This window comes from Nycticebus coucang, chromosome 21 (assembly GCF_027406575.1).
Source record: "Nycticebus coucang isolate mNycCou1 chromosome 21, mNycCou1.pri, whole genome shotgun sequence".
Lineage (NCBI taxonomy): Eukaryota > Metazoa > Chordata > Mammalia > Primates > Lorisidae > Nycticebus > Nycticebus coucang.
In genome coordinates, this window is record NC_069800.1 from 60,488,558 (window position 1) to 60,509,772 (window position 21,215).

The window sequence follows — 21,215 nt, forward strand, 5'->3', positions numbered from 1 at the left end:
GCACTTGATCATAGATTCATAGAGGCAAACCTTGTGTCTTTCTTGTTGGCTATCACTATTTTCTCAGCCTCTAATGGTGTCTGGTGCAAAGTATTTATCACAAATATTTTTAGAATAAATTACTATAGCATGGCCCACTGTTATGCCAGAGGATGCATCTTTTAGGTGGTGATGGAGCAGTTCTTCATATAGTGGCATATGTCGTCTCCCTGAGAGCAAGACCCCCCTGTGCCCAGCAGAGCATATGTAGCATAGAAGATACCTAACACATGTTATTGGCTGGACAACACTGTCCCCAAACTAAAGGTCAGTAGATAAATAGATATGCTTAATTAATTTCACATCCTAGAAGAGTTTTGTAAAGAAAAACTAATGTTCCTTTGTCAATTTATTTAATTTCATGTATTTTGGAGTAAAAGATTGAACAATCTATAGGTGAACAAAAATAAATAGCATTCCTTTTCAATTCATGCTTTGGGAAGGACTCAAGAGGTCCTTCCCTCCCCTTGGTATTAAACAAGGCCAATGATACTGCCGAGCTAGGTTAAACTGGCATGAATTATTCAGAGCAGCAGGAGAAGCAGCTGCTCATCCTCTCTGCCCCGAGTTTTGAAGGGTGGAGAATTGGAGGGCAGCAGTGACAACACCAAGGGGGGAAGAAAAGACAAACCCTGTAAGCTACATCTGCAGTTCCATGTTGAACTTGGCGGCAGAGTCCACAGTGCCTGTCTGCTATAGGTAGCAAGGACAAAAAAATAGGAGGAAGCTTATGAATGTCTGTGTGGATAGCAAGAGAGAAAGCGAAAGAAGGAGAGAAGGAGATGGAGGGGAAGTGAGGACAGGAGGAGAAAGAGAGGGATCCACCCTGCAAGGCAAAGGGAAAATTTGATTTGAAGAGGTAATGGGAAATACAAGGGCTGTCTGGAAAGTAGCCAGCCATGTATAGTCTCTATTTTTCCTATGACATGGGCGGGTACTTTCAGATAGTCCTTGATAAAATTTAGAAGTAGACATAAAGAAGAATATTTTCAAATTAAGACATGTTATAATATCATCAAAAGACAAAGACAATGGAAAAATAAAATCCCCAAATTTTAGAACTGGGAAACACTTCAGAGGTCCTACCATGTAGTCTAGGGTTATAGAATTTGAGACCTGTCCAATTTTCTTCTCAGTTGAAGTGACTTTTATTTTTTTTATTTTATTTTTTTGTTGTAGAGACAGTCTCACTTTATGGCCCTCAGTAGAGGGCCATGGCTTCACACAGCTCACAGCAGCCTCCAACTCCTGGGCTTAAGCAATTCTTTGGCCTCGGCCTCCCGAGTAGCTGGGACTACAGGCGCCCGCCACAACGCCCGGCTAAATTGAAGTGACTTTTAGATGATGGATGTATTCAGGGGCAGGAAACAACCTGGAACCAATAAAGTTTTATTAAAATCACCCTGAAGAATTTCTGACCATATCAGGTGTTTCCCAATGTTGAAAATCAAGAGCAGATGAATTGAGTCAGAAAGAGGAAAAGAGCCCAACTTGAAATATGGTGCTTTGGGATGAAGAAGGGACCCATGGTCGTGCCCCTGCAGAGGCGGTGATGTCTGAGGTTAAGAAGCTAAGGAAGACCCATCCACAAAAGAAAATGTGAAATAAAAAGAGAAACACAAAGCATGCATCCTATTACGTTTTCCAAAGGAAATTAAAAACAAAAAAGCTAAATGTCACCCAGTTCTTGAAAACCTATAAATACACACACACACACACACACACACATACACACACACACACACACACATATATATATATATACTCTCATAAAAATTGCTAGAATTTCTCTTCTTAAAGCAGTGCTTTTCAATCAGGAATCATGTTTCTCCCAAGGGACATTTGACAGTGTCTCAAGATATTTTTAGTCCTTACACACGAGCGGGGAGAAGTATTATTGGTATCTGGTGGGGAGAAGATAAGGATGCCCTTAACATTTAGCAATACACAGGACACCCCAGAAAGCAAAAGATTATCTGGCTGCCAGTATCAAAAAGAGAGAAGCTGAAAAACAATCAAGGAAGAGGAATAATAAATTATCTTCTTAAAAAATGCCAAAGCTGTCATTATTTAAATGCCAAGAACCATGCTTATTTATAGCCTTTCTGAATAATTCTCAAAACATTCCCCAAAGGCCATTATTACTATTTGATTAAGGGAAAAGGGAATCTTAAGAGTTTAAGTAAATTTCCCAATGCCACTCAGTCCTTAAGGAGGGAATGGGGGTAGCAAATCAGGTTGGTTGTACTCCACAGCTGTCCTCAAATTCTTCTCAAGGAAGTTGTAATCTCTTCAAAGACAATGATTTTGATAAAAGAGGTGAATTTCGTGGAAGAGGATAGTCAGTAGAGGAATGAAAGAAATTGACTTTAACTGCACAGAAAATGTAGTAATATTTTTTTCTCTCTATGTAAACATATTCAAGTGGGCTTTTTCTTACCTCCAGTTTGGCTGATTAAGTGAGACAATATGGAAACTACTTTTATATGCCAAAGTGACAGGCCAAAGGCAAACTTACAAAGAAGGTACCACTGGGAACCACTTTTGTGACCTGCAACTGTCCTCCTCAAGCTGAAACCAAAGGTTGAGTGACTGAGACAGAAGAGTTGAGGAGCACAGGAGGTCTTGGAGCACAGAGCCGTGGTGTGCTGTGAGCTCCCTCACCCCCAAATGGGAAGCCACAGGGACACTTTCCTTCACCCCAGTCTGAGAAAAAGGTGGAAAGGCTTTGTGGGCTCTTTCTTTCTTTCTTTCTTTCTTTTTTTTAGCATATGGGACAAAAGGAACAAGTCTGAGAAATGTCAAGGGATGGTGTCTGTATAGTTAGTCCCCAGGTTTGCCACAACAAAAGTGCGTGAGCATTCAATGCCCAACATGGGTGCCATCCATGTTGGACAGAAATACTGGGTGCCCAGAGACTGATGGAGGTATCCTGAGCTGTCCATAATCCTAGACCATTTGGCCTTGATCTAGAAATGATAGAATGAGCTGTGTCTCATCCTGTGAGGTCTCTGGAGAGATCAAAAAGGAAGCAGGTCTCTCTTCACATATGGAGAGGTGCTTGTATCAGTTATGTTCCAAACAGTTCTGAGATCTTGCTGACATCTGGATTAATGAAACCCGACAAATATTGATTGAAAATCTGATAGGAGCTCAAGATTCAAAGTTGAAAAAGAAATGTGAGTCCACCCTCAAAGAGTTCCAAATTTAGTAAGAGAAACAGAAATATGATTCCCACCAAAATGCTCCAACGTTCAAAAGTTGGAATTCTCACTTTAAAGTTGCCTCCATTTTATTTTACAACTTTACTGAGGTACAATTGATATGCAGATTATTGTACATTCTAAATGTATGCAATTGGATGGGTTTAAACATGTAGTTGGATAATTAACATTCATGAACTCATCTTAGACAAAGTGCTCTATACCTCCCTGTTGAATGTAGCTATGGTCACCTTCAAAGTACTCCCCTTGGAAAGACATACATCAACACCAGCACCTAGTCCACCCTTCAAAGCAATTCTGGAACTCTTTTTCTGGAATCCCCATCAGAACTATCATAGTAAGAGGTCAAATAATTAAGTTCACAAATTCATCCTAGAAAAAAATGCTTTCAGCAATGAATACCACTGGGATGAGTTTGTGAACTTAATTGTCCGATCTTGTGTGCATACACCTATGATACCATCACCATAATCAAGGTAATAAACACATCTATTACCTCCAAAAATTTCCTTGTGTTCTTTAACTTTTGTGTGTGTCGTAAGAATATTTAACCTGAGAACTACATTCTTAACAAATTTTCATGAGCATAATACAGAATTATTGATTACTGACCTTGTGTTATACAGATCTTTCGAACCTATTCACCTCTGTTAACTATAACTTTATACTCATGGAAAAGCAACCACTACTTTATGTTCTCCCTCTGTAAGTCTGACTATTTGATACACTTCACACAAATAAAATCAGGCATGATTTGTTCTTCAGTGACAGACATTTCACTCAGTATAATGTTTTCCAGGTTTATGCTACAAATTGTAGGATTCCTTACTTTTTGAAAGTTGAAAAATATTCCATGGTATGCATATATCACATTCTCTTTATCCATTTATTTAGGGGTGTCCAATCTGTGGCTTGTGAGATGCATACTGATTTTGTGAGGACTTTTTTGTTTATCTGCTAAGTTGGATATCATAAAAAGTATGCATGGATTTCTTTTTATTTTATATTTTATTTTATTTATTTATTTATTTATTTGCTAATCAGCTTTTCTTGGTGTTTGCATATTTAATATGTGGCTCAAGACAACTCTTACACTTCCAACATGTGGCGGAAAAGAAAAAAGGTTGGAGACCCCTGAACATACAGCTGGGTATGCTGCTTCCATGGCTTGACTAGAATAATGTTGCAATAAACAGAAGAGGACAGATAATACTTTGAGATCTCAATTTCAGTTCCTTTGGATATACATCCAGACATGGATTGCTGAATCATATAGTAGATCTATTTTTAATTTTTTAAGAAATATACATACTTTTTTTTTTTAAAGAAGTAGGGTTTCTTGAACTCCTAGTCTAAAGTGATCCCTCTACCTCAGCCTCCCAAAGTGCTGGGATCCCGAGTCTTCATGCCCCCTTACATACTGTTTTTCATAAAGGCTATACCATTTTACATTCCCACCAACAATGTCCAAGGATTTTAATTTCTCTACAACTTTGCCAAACTTTGTATCTGTTTTTTTTGTTTGTTTCTTTGTTTTGCTATAGCCATCCTAATAGGTGTGGGATGATATATAATGATAAGGGCACATTTCCAATCTCATTTATAAGGCCAGCATTACCCCAATACCAAAGCCAAACTAAAACAGTGCAAGAAAAGAAAATGTAAGGGCAATACCCCTAATGAACATGAATGTAAAAAGCCTCAAAGAGTGTTAGAAATCTTAATTCAACAGCATATTATAAGGATCATGCACCATGATTAAGTGTAATTTATCCCTGAAATGCAAGGATGGTTCAACATAAGCAAATTGATAAATGTGAATGTATCACATTAACAGAATGAAGGATAAAAATCACATGATCATATCAATAGATACAGAAAAAGCATTTGACTAAAGTAAACACCTTTCATGATAAAGAATAATATTCAACAAGATAGGTATGGAAAGAAAATATATCAGTATAATAAAGGCAACCAATAACAAGCCCACAGCTAATATCGTACTCAGTGGTGAAAAAAACTCACAAGGTTTTCCTGCAAGATCACAAAACGGAAGGTTTACTCTTTCCACTTTTATTCCACACAGTATTGGAGGCTCTAGCCAGAGCAATTAGGCAAGACAAACGAAAGCATTCTTTCATTTGGAAAATCATCTCTGTTGGCAGATGACATCATCCTGTATGTAGAAAATCCTAAAAATCCCACAAGAACTATTGGAACCAATAAATGAATTCAGCAAAGTTTTAGGTATCTTTATATCCACTAGAACTAAAATGTCCAAAAAAAGAAATTAAGAAGACGTAGGAATGAACGTAACCAAGTGAAAATTTATATGCTAGAAACTATAATACATTCATGAAAACAATCAACAAAAACACAAATTGAAAAACATCTCAAGTTCATGAATTGAAAGAATTAAATATTTTTTTTATTAAATCATAACTGTATACAATGATATGATTATGGGGCATCATACACTCACTTCATAAACCATTTGACACATTTTTATCACAGTGGTTAACATAGCCTTTCCGGCGTTATCTCAGTTACTGTGCCAAAACATTTACATTCTACATTTACCAAGTTTCGCAAATACCCCTGTAATATGCACCACAGGTGTGATCCCAAAATATTGTTAAAATGTCCACACCATCCAAAGCAATCTACAGACTCAATGTTACTTCCATCAAAATCCTAATAGCATATTTTACAGAAATAGAAAAAAGATCCTAAACTTTATATGGAACAACACAAGATACAGAATACCCAAAACAATCTTGGGAAAGAGAAGCAACGCTGAAATCATCACACTTCTTCATTTCTAAATAAGTTACAATTCTGCCCTAATTGAAAAAGCATGGTACTGGCATGAAAACAGATGTATAAACCAATGTAACAGGATAGAAAGTTCAGAGATATACCTGCATGCATCTAGCTACCTGATTTTACATAAGAATGCCAGCATACACTTGGGGAAATAATAGTCTCTTTCTCAAATGTAGTTGGAAAACTGGAAATACGCACATACATTTAACGAGAATTTTATTTCTCATCATACAAAACAATCAACTCAAAATGAATTAAAGACCTAAATGTAAGACCTAAGATTATAAATACCTAAATGTAAGACCTAAGATTAGAAAGACCTAAATGTAAGACCTAAGATTAGAAAAAACATAGTAGTAAAGCTTCATGACATTGGTCTTGAAAATGAATTGATGGATATGACACTAAATGCACAGGCCATGAAAGCAAAAATAGACATTGGGAATACAGGAAACCAAAAAGCTTCTCACCACAAAGAAAACAACGGAGTTAAAAGAGTCTACACAATGGAGGGAACATTTTGAATCTGTACACACTTATCTGCTAAGGGGTTAATTTCAAAATGTATAAACGCCTACCACTCAGCAGCAGAAAAACAATGCAGTCAATAAGTGGAAAATGGAGAAAGGACTTGAACAGACACTTTGCTCAAGATGACGCACAAATGGCCAACAGTTACGTGGATAACTGGTCAATCTCTGGCCATCTGGAAAATGCTATTGAAGCTGCCTGCCTTTCAGGACGGCTGACTCAGTAGATAGTCCACACGTAAGATGCTGAATTTAAAATTTCTGAACAATCAGCTGGCTATTGTCTTGGTCTACATAACACCAGATTACTGCCTTTAATTTGCTTTGCTTTATTTTTGTTTTGTTTTGTTTGTTTTGTCCCTGTTTATGTAAAATCAACCAGATGTCTTAACCTTCTGCAAACCCAGATTGAATGAAGAAAATGACTTGGAAATCATAATGAAGGAAAAGAGATAAAGCAAAAGAAAGGATAGAGTCTATGAGGATTTCAATATAGAAGGGCATCAGTACAGTGGTCTAATGATTTTCTAATAACCTTTATGTCAGCTATAAATCATGGAGTGAAGATGTTTCCATTGACGGTGAAATGGTCACTAAACCTATCAAATTCCAAGGAAAATTACATCTTTTCAGATTTTCAGTTAGTCAAATTGTTGCCTAATTAAAATATTTGCCTTAAAATTAACTTTTAAATAAAGCTTAGTGTTTTTATAATTACAGTATCAGATAGTCAGATTGAGTAAAATAAAAATTGGATCATAGCAAAACCAGAAGTTCTAATCAACAGGTCCTGGCATCTTTTTTACAACTACACTTGCTTATATGTTTATTCAATTTCGGGAACTTTTTTGAATTCTTGACATTTATAAAAGAAAAATTTGAAACAAAGCAGATAGACTATTTGGTGTGTGTTAGCATACAGTTTATTTTTTCATAAAATATATATGAAAGTACAGTGGTTATGCATTTAAAAGAGATAATTATGAAGAGTTATTAGGTAACTAATTTTTCTAATTATTAGATTACTCATTCTCAAACTTCATTTGCATCAGAATTACCTGGAGGGTTTATTTAAGCTCAGAATTCTAGATGTCACCCCCAGGCATTCTGTCTCATCAGGTCTGGGATGAGGATTGATAATTTCCATTTGTGACAGTTCCCAGGTGAGCCTAGTGCTGCTAAGCCAGGACCACCTTTGGAAAACCATGTATTAGATGATGTTTTCCCCTACATTCATCTCATAAAACGTGTGTTCTTTTTCTTATCATAAAAAAGTAGAAACTAACAAATCATAAAAAAAAAAAAAATCTGTTCTTATTTTGGAAGGAAATACTCTGTCTGAAACAAGTAGGTGAAGACTTGTGATTAAGTTGCTAAATAGAACATCAGGTTTTTTTTTCTTCACACGAACGACTATATTCACTAGACGTCCTGGCACAACGTATACCTCAATCTCAACATGCAAACCTGTTAAAATTCTCGACACATTACACATTAAGACTGAAGAGGTAAAGGCACAGTTTCCCTTGGATGGTGGTATTTTTGGATAATGAACTTGCCTTAGAACACAGTTAACAAAATTTTTAAGGGCTGGATAGCGAATGTGTGAGGCGTGCAGTCCATGATACTGTATAACAAAAGCAGAAGCACACAACACACGAGAATGAATGAGTGTGGCTGTTTTCCAATGAACCTTTTTTTTACAAAGACAAGCAACGGGCCAAATTTTGCCTGTTAACTACAGTAGCAGGTCCCTCCCTTAGACTGTCATCTGAGCCACCTGGCACTCTGCCCTCGTACCCCAACCTAGGTAGCTTTGTGAGGAGCTTTGCATAACACCCCTGCCCAAGACTCATGCCCACAAGTTCAAGTTTAATTTCTCACAGGTGACGTGAGGCTTCAGCAGCTCCATCCCAGGCTAGAAACCTGGATGCTGGTTGGTATCTCAGGATCAGTGGAAGAGGTACATAAACTCATGTGATGCCCACCAAAGGCTTGTCGACAAAGAGGTGCTATATTTTATACAAATTAGCTTCCTCTTGGTTGCTGGAAAGATGTATTCACCTTTGGTTCTGTGTCCCCCCACCCACTGGAGAAGTGGTACAGTGATGCCCACTGGAGAAGTGGCTCAATAGCAAATGATCCACCAAGCCAGAGTCCCTGCCCACACAACTGCCAACGAGGGGCTTATATTTAAAACGACTCTGACACTATGTGCCCGTTGCATCTTATTATGTATAGTAAATATGTCCAGTGAGAATCACACCGGCTCTTAGCACACCGCTTCTCAAAATGTAATGGGAACACAAATCACCCAGAATCATGCTAAAATGTAGCTTCTGATTCAGTAGTTTTGAGTGGGGGCTACAGTTCTGTATTTCTAACAAGATCCACAGAGCATGCTTGGAGCCCTGGGGTCTTAGTGGACCACCCTTTGGTCTGCTCTGACCTTGAGATGCCCCCATCCCACATCCCATACACTTGGCCATAACCCTGTGTTTATTTAAGTCAGGGTATTACAAATATATATGCCAAATATTGTGAAAGCATGCACACTTGATTCGTTCCTGCTTTTGTTTTTCTGAGTGAGGGCGTAAGGAAGACAGGTGAAACAATTTCATTTTATAGGTAAAGTACTTTACAATGATTTGTAAATAGTCAACAAGGATTAATGGAGTCATGCGGGACAAACTGGCTTTCTCCCCCATATCAGATGGTATCGCTCTAACATGCATCTCTGCTTGTGCTGCACGGCCACAATCAGCAGACATTTTTGCCAATAATTCACAGTGAAGTTGTCCTTCCTCATTTGCTAGATAGAAGGCTCAAATCCTTCACAAGGCAATACATGCTTCTGTGGCAAAGCCTATAGTGGTGCTGAGGGGAAAAAAATATTGGCTTTGTAGCTACATTAGCTTTCTATGCTGTGTTACAAATAACCACGGAATGAGTGGCTTCAAATAATACACACACTATGTCCAGTCTCTGTGGCTCTGGAGTGTCCAGGCATAGCTCACTGGTGTCCAGTGTTTAAGGGCCTCCCCAAGCTGCGATTCAGGTATTGGCTTGGGCTACAGCCTTACCAGAGGCTTAACTGAGGAATAATCTGCTCTCAAGCTCCCTGAGGCTGCTGGCAGACTTGATCTTGTTATGGCTGTGGGAATAAGGTTCCTAGTTTCATGCCGTCAGCCAAGGGCCACCCTCAGATCTGCAGTTCCTAGGAACCATCCATAATTCCTTCCCATGTGGGCTTCCTCCACCTGGCTGATCACTTCATTCAGGGGACAAAGAGAATCCTTTGCCCCACTGTGGCAAGGTGGAGTCTTATGTAATGCATTCTAACCAAGGAGTAACATCCCAATCCCTATGCCATATAATGAAGTCTAATTAAGAAAGCAGAACAATTTTTCACTGCATTTGCCATAATGCATTGCTTAGAAATATGCTGCCCATTTCACCTACACACAAAGGGCGGGAATGAGGCTTGGTGCCTATAGCTCAGCAGCTAGGGTGCTGGCCATATACACCCAGGGCTGGCAGGTGCAAACCTGGCCAGGTCTGCCAAACAACAATGACAACTACAACAACAACAACAACAAATAGCCATGTGTTGTGGCGGGCACCTGTAGTCCCAGCTACTTGGGAGGTTGAGGCAAGAGGATCGCTTAAGCCCAAGAGTTTGAGGTTGCTGTGAGCTGGGATGCCACAGCACTCTACCTAGGGTGACATAGGAGACTCTGTCTCAAAAAAAGAAAAGGAGAGAATGAAACAAAGGCACAGAAGCTAAGAGAAGGGCATTATTGGGGGGTTGCCCTAGAGTTTTTTGACCATAGTTGACAAATGAGTTGGCTTTCTTATGTTTTGGACAAGCATTGGGGTTCATTGGACACCTACATATGAAATGGGCAAACACACAAAGCCCAATTCATGGAGCAGATTAGAAGTACAATGAGATGGTACGTGGAACCACTCTAAAGTTTTCTGTAAATGTTTCAACTGTGTTCTGCTTTGACTTTTATACTTTTCAGAGGTGACAATAAAAATTGATGGATGTAATGAATTAATAAGATGAATCCATTCCCCCTCTTTATCGGAAATCACCGCAGCATTTTCAGAAACGTGATTTTCAGTACTACCAGTTGGATTAATCCCCTCCAAGCACAGCATACAGGAATAGTGATTGTAGCATTTCCCCTCTGGCGTGCCTGAGAAGCTCATTCGAGTTGTTTTTCTTTGTATAACTCTCTATTCTGGAAAAACACGAGAATAGCTGTGTAGAAACACTGGAGAGTAAACCAAAGAAGGCTGAAGCTGGAGGGGTAGTTGACATTTCAGAAGCAAGCAGGGCGGGTGAGTTTCCCCGCTCTTTAACGGCCTTTGTCCTGGGGGCATACAGCATCCTGTAGGACTCTTTCCACAATGCCAAGTACACAATTTTAATTATTCGTTATTTCAAGAAATGGGAAAATATGACTTAGCCTCAAAAAAAAAAAAGACAATAAATGGAGATCAATCCCAAACTGACCCAAACATCAACAGTGACAAAGACTTTGATTTCAAACAACTAAACCAAAAAATATAAAGGAAAAAGATGCTTACATAAATGAAAAGAATGGGAATCTCAGTAGATAAAGAGACATTATTAACAAATTATAAAGTTTACAACTATGATACCTGGAATGATAAATCCACTGTATGAACTTAATGGCATAAAGGAGGTAGGTGATGAAAGGAGCTGGTCACCCTGAAGATGGGACGATGGAGTTATCTAATCTGAATAAGGAGCGGGAAAAAAGTAAAAAGAAAATAATAGAAGAGTCTGGGAGACTCATGAGGGAACATCAAGGGGGCCCATTCCCATGTGAGTGGAGTTGTAGAAAATAAGAAGTGAGGCAATGGAGCAAAACCAAAAGAAGGAAAGAAAAAGAAAGAAAAGGAAGGAGGGACAGGCTGGGCGTGGCGGCTCACACCTGTGATCCTGTTCTCTGGGAGGCCAAGACAGGGAGATGGCCTGAGCTCAGGAGCTGGAGACCAGCCTGAGCAAGAGTGAGACCCCCCGTCTCTAAAAAAATACCCCTGCATTGTGCCAGGCACCTGTAGTCCCAACTACTTGGGAGTCTGAGGCAACAGGATCACTTGAGCCCAAAAGTTTGAGGTTGCTGTGAGCTATGAATCCACAGTACTCTACCAAGGGCAAAAAAAAAAGGAAAGAAGGAGAGGAAAGAGGGGGTGGGGAAGAAGAGGGAGAGGGGAGAAGGAAGGGGGGAGGGAAGAAAGGGAAGAAACAGGAAGAGGGAGGAGGGAGAAAGAGGGGGGAGGAGAAGGGGAGAAAGGAAGGAGAAAGACCCAGGTGAGCGACTCATCGGCCTTAACATCGCAGAGTGTGGCTTACAGAGCCCAACGACGTAATTTAAAATCTCATGCCCACTAGTTACATCTGCGTAGCCTTGAACAAGGTGTTTGATAGTTCCATAGCTCCATACAGCCCCCTCTTAAAGGGCAATGTTAGAAGCCATTGATCTAACCGGGTTGTTGAGAAGATTAAACGAGTTGCTAATACCTGGGAAGTGCTTAGCCTCTACCCTGTGACATAAGCAAGTTCAATGCTTGCCAGTACTATGAGCAGATGTTAATATTCATGGCCCATTTAAGAACCTCCACTTTAAATTTTCAGAGAAAATCTTATGCATAAAGGCAAACGGATTTTGAGAGTCCAAGGAAATAAGATGAGTTCTCTCAAATGACCGATAACAGCAGGAGTTTGCCAAGGACAGAAGGATTTCCCGAGGGCCCCTTAGCCAGCCTTCCTGTATCCTCCCTGTGGGAGTTAAACTGCTCCACCCAGTGAGAAAACCCAGCTCTCCCCCAGCCGTGGTTGGAGCAAAAAAATCTCTCAGTTTCTCACCTCAGGCTTTGCTTGTGCTCATTCCCGAGTGCAGGTTAATTAGCAATCAAATTCTTAATTACTCAATTAGTCCAACCCACGAGGCTATCTGAAGTGGCGCTCCCCCAGAAGAACGTGAACTCACAACGGAACGCTCAGACATGTCCCAGCTAATCAGTCCTGGACCAGGCTGACTCTGATCTTGATCCCCTGGGTCCACTGTGGAATCTGCTTTGCATGTGATAGAAACAGAAGGATTCTAGACCTACAGTACCTTTCTTATATTTTCTTCTTCAAAAAGCCATTCAGGGAAGTTAAAGTCAAAAGGCTAAGTGGCCTCAAGTCACCCCAGTTTAGCTACTGATCAATTTTCAATATTTATCCCTCTATTTTGTTTGACAAAGGTATCTTGTGCTTTTTTTTTTTTTTTTTTTTTTTTGCTAGACCCTGTGGGGCACGTACAGAAAGAAGCCTTTCTGTGAAACTCTCTAAGCCTCAGTTTCTCCAAAGTGCTCCGTGCCTCTGAAACCTTAGCGTGTTACTTACAACCTGGGCTTCTCGGTAAAGTTCACTTTCTGACTCTGAAGACTTGGCACGGCCCAGAGTAGGGGCTCCTCAGGCTGCTGAGCTGGGCAGTGACTTTGAGCTCCAGCAATGTGGAAAAAAGATGGAAAGATTGTTGTGGGGAGATCTGTGTGTGAAACAATGGGGGTCATAAGTTTAGCAAGTTAAATCGGCATGTGAAGTTCATCGTTAGGGGTATGCTTTAAAAGTCTTTTTTACTTTTTAATTTCAGCTGAATGTAAGGGTACAGATGATCAGGTTACATTGTTTGTGTTTGTTAGGTAGAGTCCAAGTTGTGGTTGCCCCCTCACCTAGGAGCTGTGCCGTACACCCTCACATTGTGCCTCGCACTTGAGAACACACCACTCTCCCTCCCTCTTTCACTCTTCCCCTGCTCTCCTCCCTCTTCTCCCACTCGAGTTTAATTACATTTTTCTCTTCTGTAAAATCAGTCTTACAGAAGGGATAAAAGACATAAGAGGATGGAGATTTATGGGAGAAACAAACATAGGAAACATCAATAGATTTGTCCTAGACCTGGCTCAGCCACTGACAAGCTCTACATTTGATGAGTACGTCAGCTAAGCCCTTTGGACAACTGTTCTTTTCCTATTACAAGAAGGCATTGATGCACCATCTTCAGGATTTGGCTCATATTCATTTAAATTACCTTTTTAAATTTTTAAAATTTTAGCTGTATCCCACATAATAATAAGCCAGAGGTGAGTACATAGATTTTTTCTAACAGATTACAATAAGTATATAACTACTGTAACTAAAACAATTCCTCCATATTTTCCCTAAGACATCTCATATCCCATAAGTTATTTGCATTCTTTGAAAAATAATGTTAGTTAATTCCCACAATTTCTTAAAGAACTAAGAATTAACTGGTTTCTCTTTTCAAGTTGTCTGAATCTTAAGCAGAAGGAGAGGGACTTTTGCGCAGAGGTTCCTTGGAAGCTGAGCCCTGAGCTTAAGTACAGACAATTCCATACTGCCACTCCTCATGTGTGTTGGGGGTGGGGAGGAGGGCGCTGTCATTCACAGGGGAAAAAAAAGAAAAGGTTTCAGGATAGAAAGGGTATCAAAGAGGGTACAATGGGTAACCAAATTCTAACCTTCCCAAGAGAGAAAAAAGAGGTGTTATGATGGGAGAGAGAGCTTGAATAGTAACACCAAGTTTACAGGAAAATGCTTATACATGAGTCCACGGAGAGTTTGGGCTCCTCAGTCTGTTTCAGGATTCTGATGAGTTCTCGTCATTCCCAAGAAAATAGCACATGTGCAGAGTGTACATGTATACACAGAGTGTGCACACACACAGGGTACACACACATGCACATGTATAGAACACACTCAGACATAGTACACCCAGAGTGTGCACATATACACAGAGTGTGCACACACACAGGGTACACACACATGCACACACTTGTAGAGCACACTCAGACACAGTACACCCAGAGTGTGCACATATACACAGACTGTGAACACACACAGGGTACACACACATGCACACACTTGTAGAGCACACTCAGACACCCAGAGTGTGCACAGACACACAGGGTACACACACACACACACACACTTATGGAGCACACTCAGACACAGTACACACAGAGTGTGCACATATACACAAAGTGTGAGCACACACAGGGTACACCCACATGTACACACTTATAGAGCACACTCAGACACGGTACACACAGTGTGCGCACATACATGGTACACCCACGTGCACACACTTATAGAGCACACTCAGACACAGTTCACACAGAGTATACACATATACGCAAAATGTGCGCACACACAGGGTACACACACATGCACACACTTATGGAGCACACTCAGACACAGCACACACTAAGTGCCCACACAGAACAAAGACACACACACCACACTTATAAATAATTTGCCCACAACATCAGGGTATTTGTCTCTAGGACCAATAGGTGAAAAGTCTGGAGGGCTGTAGATAGAATTTCCTATGATTCCTGTTGGCATATTGGAATTTAGAAGATTTAAAGTTCTACCCAACGTCTCAGCATCAAACAGCCCCTTATGGTTCATGCAGCTCCTTTATGATGTTGAAACAGTGACAGAAGATAAAACTCAAACGCGCTTAACCAAGAGAAAACACAATGTTAATGCACAGAAATAGTCAGGTTCATATCGAGCTCCAGATGCTGCCCCAGGGATCAGTCCCTCCCTGGGCTCTGCTGGACCCTAAAATTCAGGCTCTATGTGAGGGCAGGATGGTGCCCAGAAGCTCTGAACTTGAATTCTGTCAGAGTCGAGTTACCCTGATGCCATAATCCTCAGTTCCACTTACTATCCATCCATCCTCCACTGGGATCATACAGTTTTTGTGAAGCTAACTCTACTCCCAGTCCCAGATGTGTTGTGTTCTTTGGACTTGACCAGTTGGTGACTAATCCTTCTGGTGAAACAGATGGGCTTAGAGATGAGTGTGTGACTTTATCAGAGTCATTGGATGTCATGAAAACTTGCTGACACAGGTTCTCTTGCCCTCTTGACCAGAACAGGAGTGGATGAGAAGGGTGGAGTTGCTGTAGCCACCTTACAACCCTCACAAAGTTATCTGAGGTTGGAACCTGCCTGTGGGAAAGCAAGTGATGTGATTCTAACCACTGAACAGGCATGCTGAGAACTTAATAGCTCTGATCTTATTAATTCTATGACCTAACTAGTCTCTCTTTTGTTTAAGGAAGTTTGGATAAAACTTGAAAAGATGTGTAACTGACCCACACTGCCTCTCATGGTCAAAAAGATTCTCAACTTATCAAGTGCTCCAAGATACATGACTTCAAGAACTCCCTCCAGCTCTACAGTTTTTGGTAAGACCCATGTGGCAGACTGTTTATGTAAAGTTTATGGATGCCCCAAGCATTGGTTTTCCATTTCATCGGTCATACCATTATCCCACAAGTCTACATAATTCAAAACATCGGGGAGTCACTGGGGTCCCTCAGTGCTCGTCTGCATTTTGTTTGGACTCCCTGACTGCTGTCTCTGTTTTACTTTGGAGACTAAAAATATCTCAAAAGGTTGCCTTCTTACAGACTTTATTAAAATGTCATTTAAGAGAAATTTCTGTTGCTTTTGTTTTTGTTTGATCGTTTTATTATTTATTGAACACACAGAAGGAGTTCACAAAGCTTTCCCAGGCATGCCTCAGGTAATGTGGCAGGCTTGGTTCCAGACCATTGCAATAAAGCACATGTCACATTAATGTCACACACTGTGTTTGGTTTCCCAGTCCACCAGTCCATGAAAAGTTATATTCATGTTACAGTCTACTATACTGTATTCAGTGTAAAGTAGAATTATGTCCACAAAAAGGTGCATACCTTAATTAAAAAATACTCCATTGGTAAAAAATGCTAATAATCACCTGAGCTTTCATTAAGTCCTCATCTTTTGCTGGGGGAGGGTCTCGCCTTAGCCTTGAGGGCTGTGACGGATGACGCTGGTGGTGATGAGGGTTGAGTGGAAGCTGCAATGTCTTAAGAAAAAGAAAGCAGGGACGTTTTCCACATTAATTGTCTCTTCTTTATTTTTATTTATTTATTTATTTGCAGTTTGGGGCCGGGGCTGGGTTTGAACCTGCCACCTCCGGCATATGGGGCTGGAGCCCTACTCTGTTGAGCCACAGGCGCCACCCAATTGTCTGTTCTTTCATGAAATATTTCTCAGTAGTGTCAGGCGTTATTTGGTGGCGTTTTACCCACAGTAGAATTTCTTCCAAAATTAGAGTCCATCCTCTCAAACCCCGTCACTGCTTCATCAACTAAGTTTATGTCCTTCGTTGTCATTTCAAAATGTTCACATTTCAAAATGCTCACCAGGAGCAGATTCTATCTCAAGAAACGACTTTCTTTTCTCATCCAAAGAAGTAGCTTCTCATCTATTCAAGTTGTATCATGAGATTGGAGCGATTTAGTCATAAATTCAGGCTCTACTTCTATTTCTGGTTCTTTTGCTGTTTTTACCACATCTGTAGTTACTTCTTCCACGGAAGTCTAGACCCGTACAAAATCATCCATGAGGGTTGCAAATCACCTTCTTCCAAATTCCCGTTAATGTTGATATTTTCACTTCCTTTCATGAATTGTAATTGTTCTTAAGGGCATCTAGAATGGTGACTCCTTTCTAGAAGGTATTCAACTTACTTTGCCCAGTTCCCTCTGAGGAATCACTATCTGTCACTGCTATAAGAGCCTTCATGAAATGTAGCTCCTAAATCAGTGGTTCTCAGCCTTCCTAATTGCCGCATTGTTACAAATGTAAAAAAGGGGTCACAACCCACAGGTTGAGAACCGCTATCCTAAATAATGAGACTTGAAAGTCAAAATTAGTCCTTGATCTAAGGGGCTGCAGAAATGTCAGATGCTTTCTTAACAGATGTGAAAACAGTATCAATCTCTTTTTACTACTCCATCAGAACTCTTAAGGTTAACAGGTGCATTGTCAACGAGCAGTAATATTTTAAAAGGAATCATTTTTGTTCTGGGCAGTGGGTCTCAACATCAGGTTTAAAATATTCAGTAAGCCACACTATAAACAGATGTGCTATCATAAGGCTCTGTTGTTCTACTTATAAGACACAAGTAGAGTAAATTTAGCATCATCCTTAATTATAAGTGAGCATTGGCTTTAACTTAAAGTCACCGGTACATAACTCCTAACAGAGTCAGCCTGTCCTTTGAAGCTCCAAAGTCAGACAGTGACTTCTTTCTAGCTATGTAAGCCCTAGCTGGCATCTTCTTCTGATGCAAAGGTGCTCCGTCTATGTAGGACACCTTCTGTTCAGTGTAGCCACTTTCATCAAGGGTCTGGGTAACTCCAAGCTCCATCGTCTGGGTAACTTGTGCACCTGCTGCTTCACTTTGGGCTCTTATTTCTGGAGATGACATCCTTCTGAAACCTCACAGTCCTCTGTTGGCTTTAACCTCGTCTTCTGCAGCTTCCTCACCTCTCTTGGCTTTCATAGAGTCGAGGACAGTGAGGACCACACTCTGAATTAGGCTTTGGCTTCAGGGAATGCTGCGGCTGGTCTGATCTTCCCTTTAAACTCCTGAAACATTCTCCGTACCTGCGATCAGTCTGCTTCACTTTCTTATCATCCCTGTGTTCACTGAAGTAGCACTTTTAATGACCTTCAAGAACTTCTCTCTTATATTCACAACTTGGCTACAATTGTGGCCTGTCTCAGCCTTGCACCCGCCTTCATCACTAAGCTGGGTCATTTCCAGCTTTTGATTTGAGAGACGTGTAACTCCTCCTTTCCAGTGAACACTTGGAGGCTATCACAGGGCTGTTAATTGACCTAATTGCAATATTGTGAGGGAGAGAGATGAGGGGAAGTACGGTCAGTGGAGCAGTCGGAACTGCACAACTTTTCTCAATTATGTTTGTTGTTTTGTGTGGGTATAGCTCACGGTATGATAAGAGCACCAAAAGTCACTGATTATAGACCACCATATCAGACGTAATAATAATGAAGTTTGAACTAATGTGAGAAGTACCAAAATGTCACACAGAGACCCAAAGTGAGCACGTGGTGTTAAAAACGGGGTACCAACAGATTCACTTGACTAAGCCTTGCCACAGAACTTCAGTGTGTCAAAACCAGAGAAACAGTGTGCAATGCAGTTAAACACCCTGAAAAGAGGTTTGCGTGTTCAGTGACTCAGAATAAGCTAAGACGTATCCGAGTTCATAGACACTAAGCCCACAAAATAAAATACAGAACAATTAGTTATTTGGACAATGCATTAGCTAGAGAAGAATTGAACCAAGTGAGTCACTGAGAGTCAGGAATGGTATTTTTTGTTTGTTTGTTTGTTTTTGAGACAGAGTCTCACTGTGTTGCCCTGGGTAGAGTACCGTGGTGTCACAGCTCACAGCAACCTCCAACTCCTGGGCTTAAGCAATTCTCTTGCCTCAGTCTCCCAAGTAGCTGAGACAACAGGCACCCGCCACACACCTGGCTATTTTTGGTTGTAGTCATCATTTGTTGTTTAGTAGGTCCAGGCCAGGTTCGAATCCTCCAGCCCCGATATATGTGGCTGGTGCCCTAACCACTGAGCTACGAGTGCTGAGCCAGGAACCGATTTTGAGTCAAACCTACAGGAAGATCCTTCGGTAGTTATGTTCTCAGTTAGAGTTAGCCTAATTTCTTTGACAAGTGAGTAATGGACAGGTGAATAAAACAGGATGAAAACTACCCAGACGAACAGATTCCTTCACTCACATCAACATCTCTCCCGCAAACAACTACCATTTTTAGTCTGACCTATGGTACTTAGTCATTTTGCTTCATCAATCTTGATTCTCTTAATGTGATTGGATTATTTTTATATAGAAATATTTTCCCCCATTCATTTTTTATGTTCTCTAGTTTTCGCCATTTCAAAACTGAGGGTTTATACCCAGTTCACTTTGGCTGTATCTGCTTTACTGGCATGATATATTTCACGGATGATGACTCTTTTATTTACTGCAGCCCGGACCCAGATTCCTGTGGCTCTTGTCACCACGATGGGAAGGAGGCAGTGGTCAGAAGTGGAAGACAGGCCAGATTCCAAATGGGGTTCCCAGGAACCAGCCCCAACTTTCCCACAAACCAAGGATGTACTGCTCTCTTTTTCCATATTGGAGAAACGATTAGGGTCCAGCCTGCCCACCTCAGAGGAGGGTCAAAAGAATGAGAGCTGAGCTCACTCCAGTGCACTGTGGGCCTTTCCGTCTTGGTGTGGGAATACCAACTGCCAGCACTTACCCACACGGAGGAAAAAGCGTGAGTTGTGGAAGGAGAGGGAGATGGAATCAGCCTCTCCTGTTCTTCCTTCCCACACATCTAACAAAACTCAGTGTGGGAAGCAGAGTGCTTAGAAATTGTCCATAATGGGAATCTTGCAACATCCCTTATATAATTTTAAAAATTGAACGTTGTATATAATTTCAGAGACTTTCTTTTCCTACTGGCTGAATTCCATGGATAAATTCCCATAGGATTGTGTACAAAGCCCAGAGGGTTCCTGTCAAATCCAATATCAATCAAGGTTAAAATTACGCGGACATGGAAGCTTTCTGGAGTGGAACGCTTCCTGCCAGCTTGCCAGCTTTCTTGGAAACATTGCTTATTCTATAAGGCTGGGAGGATGTCTATTTTTTTTTTCTTTTTTGTCAGTACCATCTAATATCACTTTCTCCAGGAAGTTCCCTGATTCTCTGTCCCCACAGAGGTGAGAGTCTTCATTTAATTTGATCCTGGGGACATGGGCTCTAGAAGGAGACGATTTATAAGGAAGAAAAATCGTTGAGGGCTACGCATAGATTTATTGGTGTGAAAAATAAAGCAAGTCCAGATGTGACTCATTTTTGAGACACGCCGTAAACATGCCAGATTTGTTTCGTTTATAACAAAAGAAGACGTCCGCGGCTTACAGCTGAGTTCTTTTTCTTCAGTGTGTTACTCAACTTTTCTCTTCTCTTCCAGGGGAGAACTAAAACCAGAGTTTAGGGAGTGATTGATGGGGTTTTGAGGACTGTAGTTTTTTCAACTCTCCCTTTGGCTTTCTAAATTACTGCCTCTTCACAAGCTAATCATTTATCATCCTCGCCTCCTATCGTGTTTTACACATTTGCAACTATTTCCTGCCTTCCCCATTTTTAAGACCAATGTTTAAGATGAAGGGGCTGATGACTTTTATAAATCCACTTAATGTTATTAATTTATGCTGACAGGAACACACCAGAACAGAAACCAACTTCTTTTTTAAGTTTCTGCTGCATTGAGGAAGAATATTATCCACCATTGCCCAAAGCCTTCTAAAAATCATATTTCTTTGCTTATGTGTAGGTTGTGTGTGTGTTTCTGGTTATTGGTACCCACACAAGGGATGATCCCTAATTAGGAGCTTTGGCCTCACGTGGGAGCTCGGTAGCCCTGCAGAGCGTCAAACCTACTGCAAATGCAAAACCTGCATTTTCCAGCCTTGGGGATTCGAACTTGAGAGATGTTGCTTTAGAAATTTTATTACCATTATTTTAATAATGAAGTTAGAGCCTCGAGAATACAGAACAGCCCATACCTCCCATAATAAAATGGACTGTGTG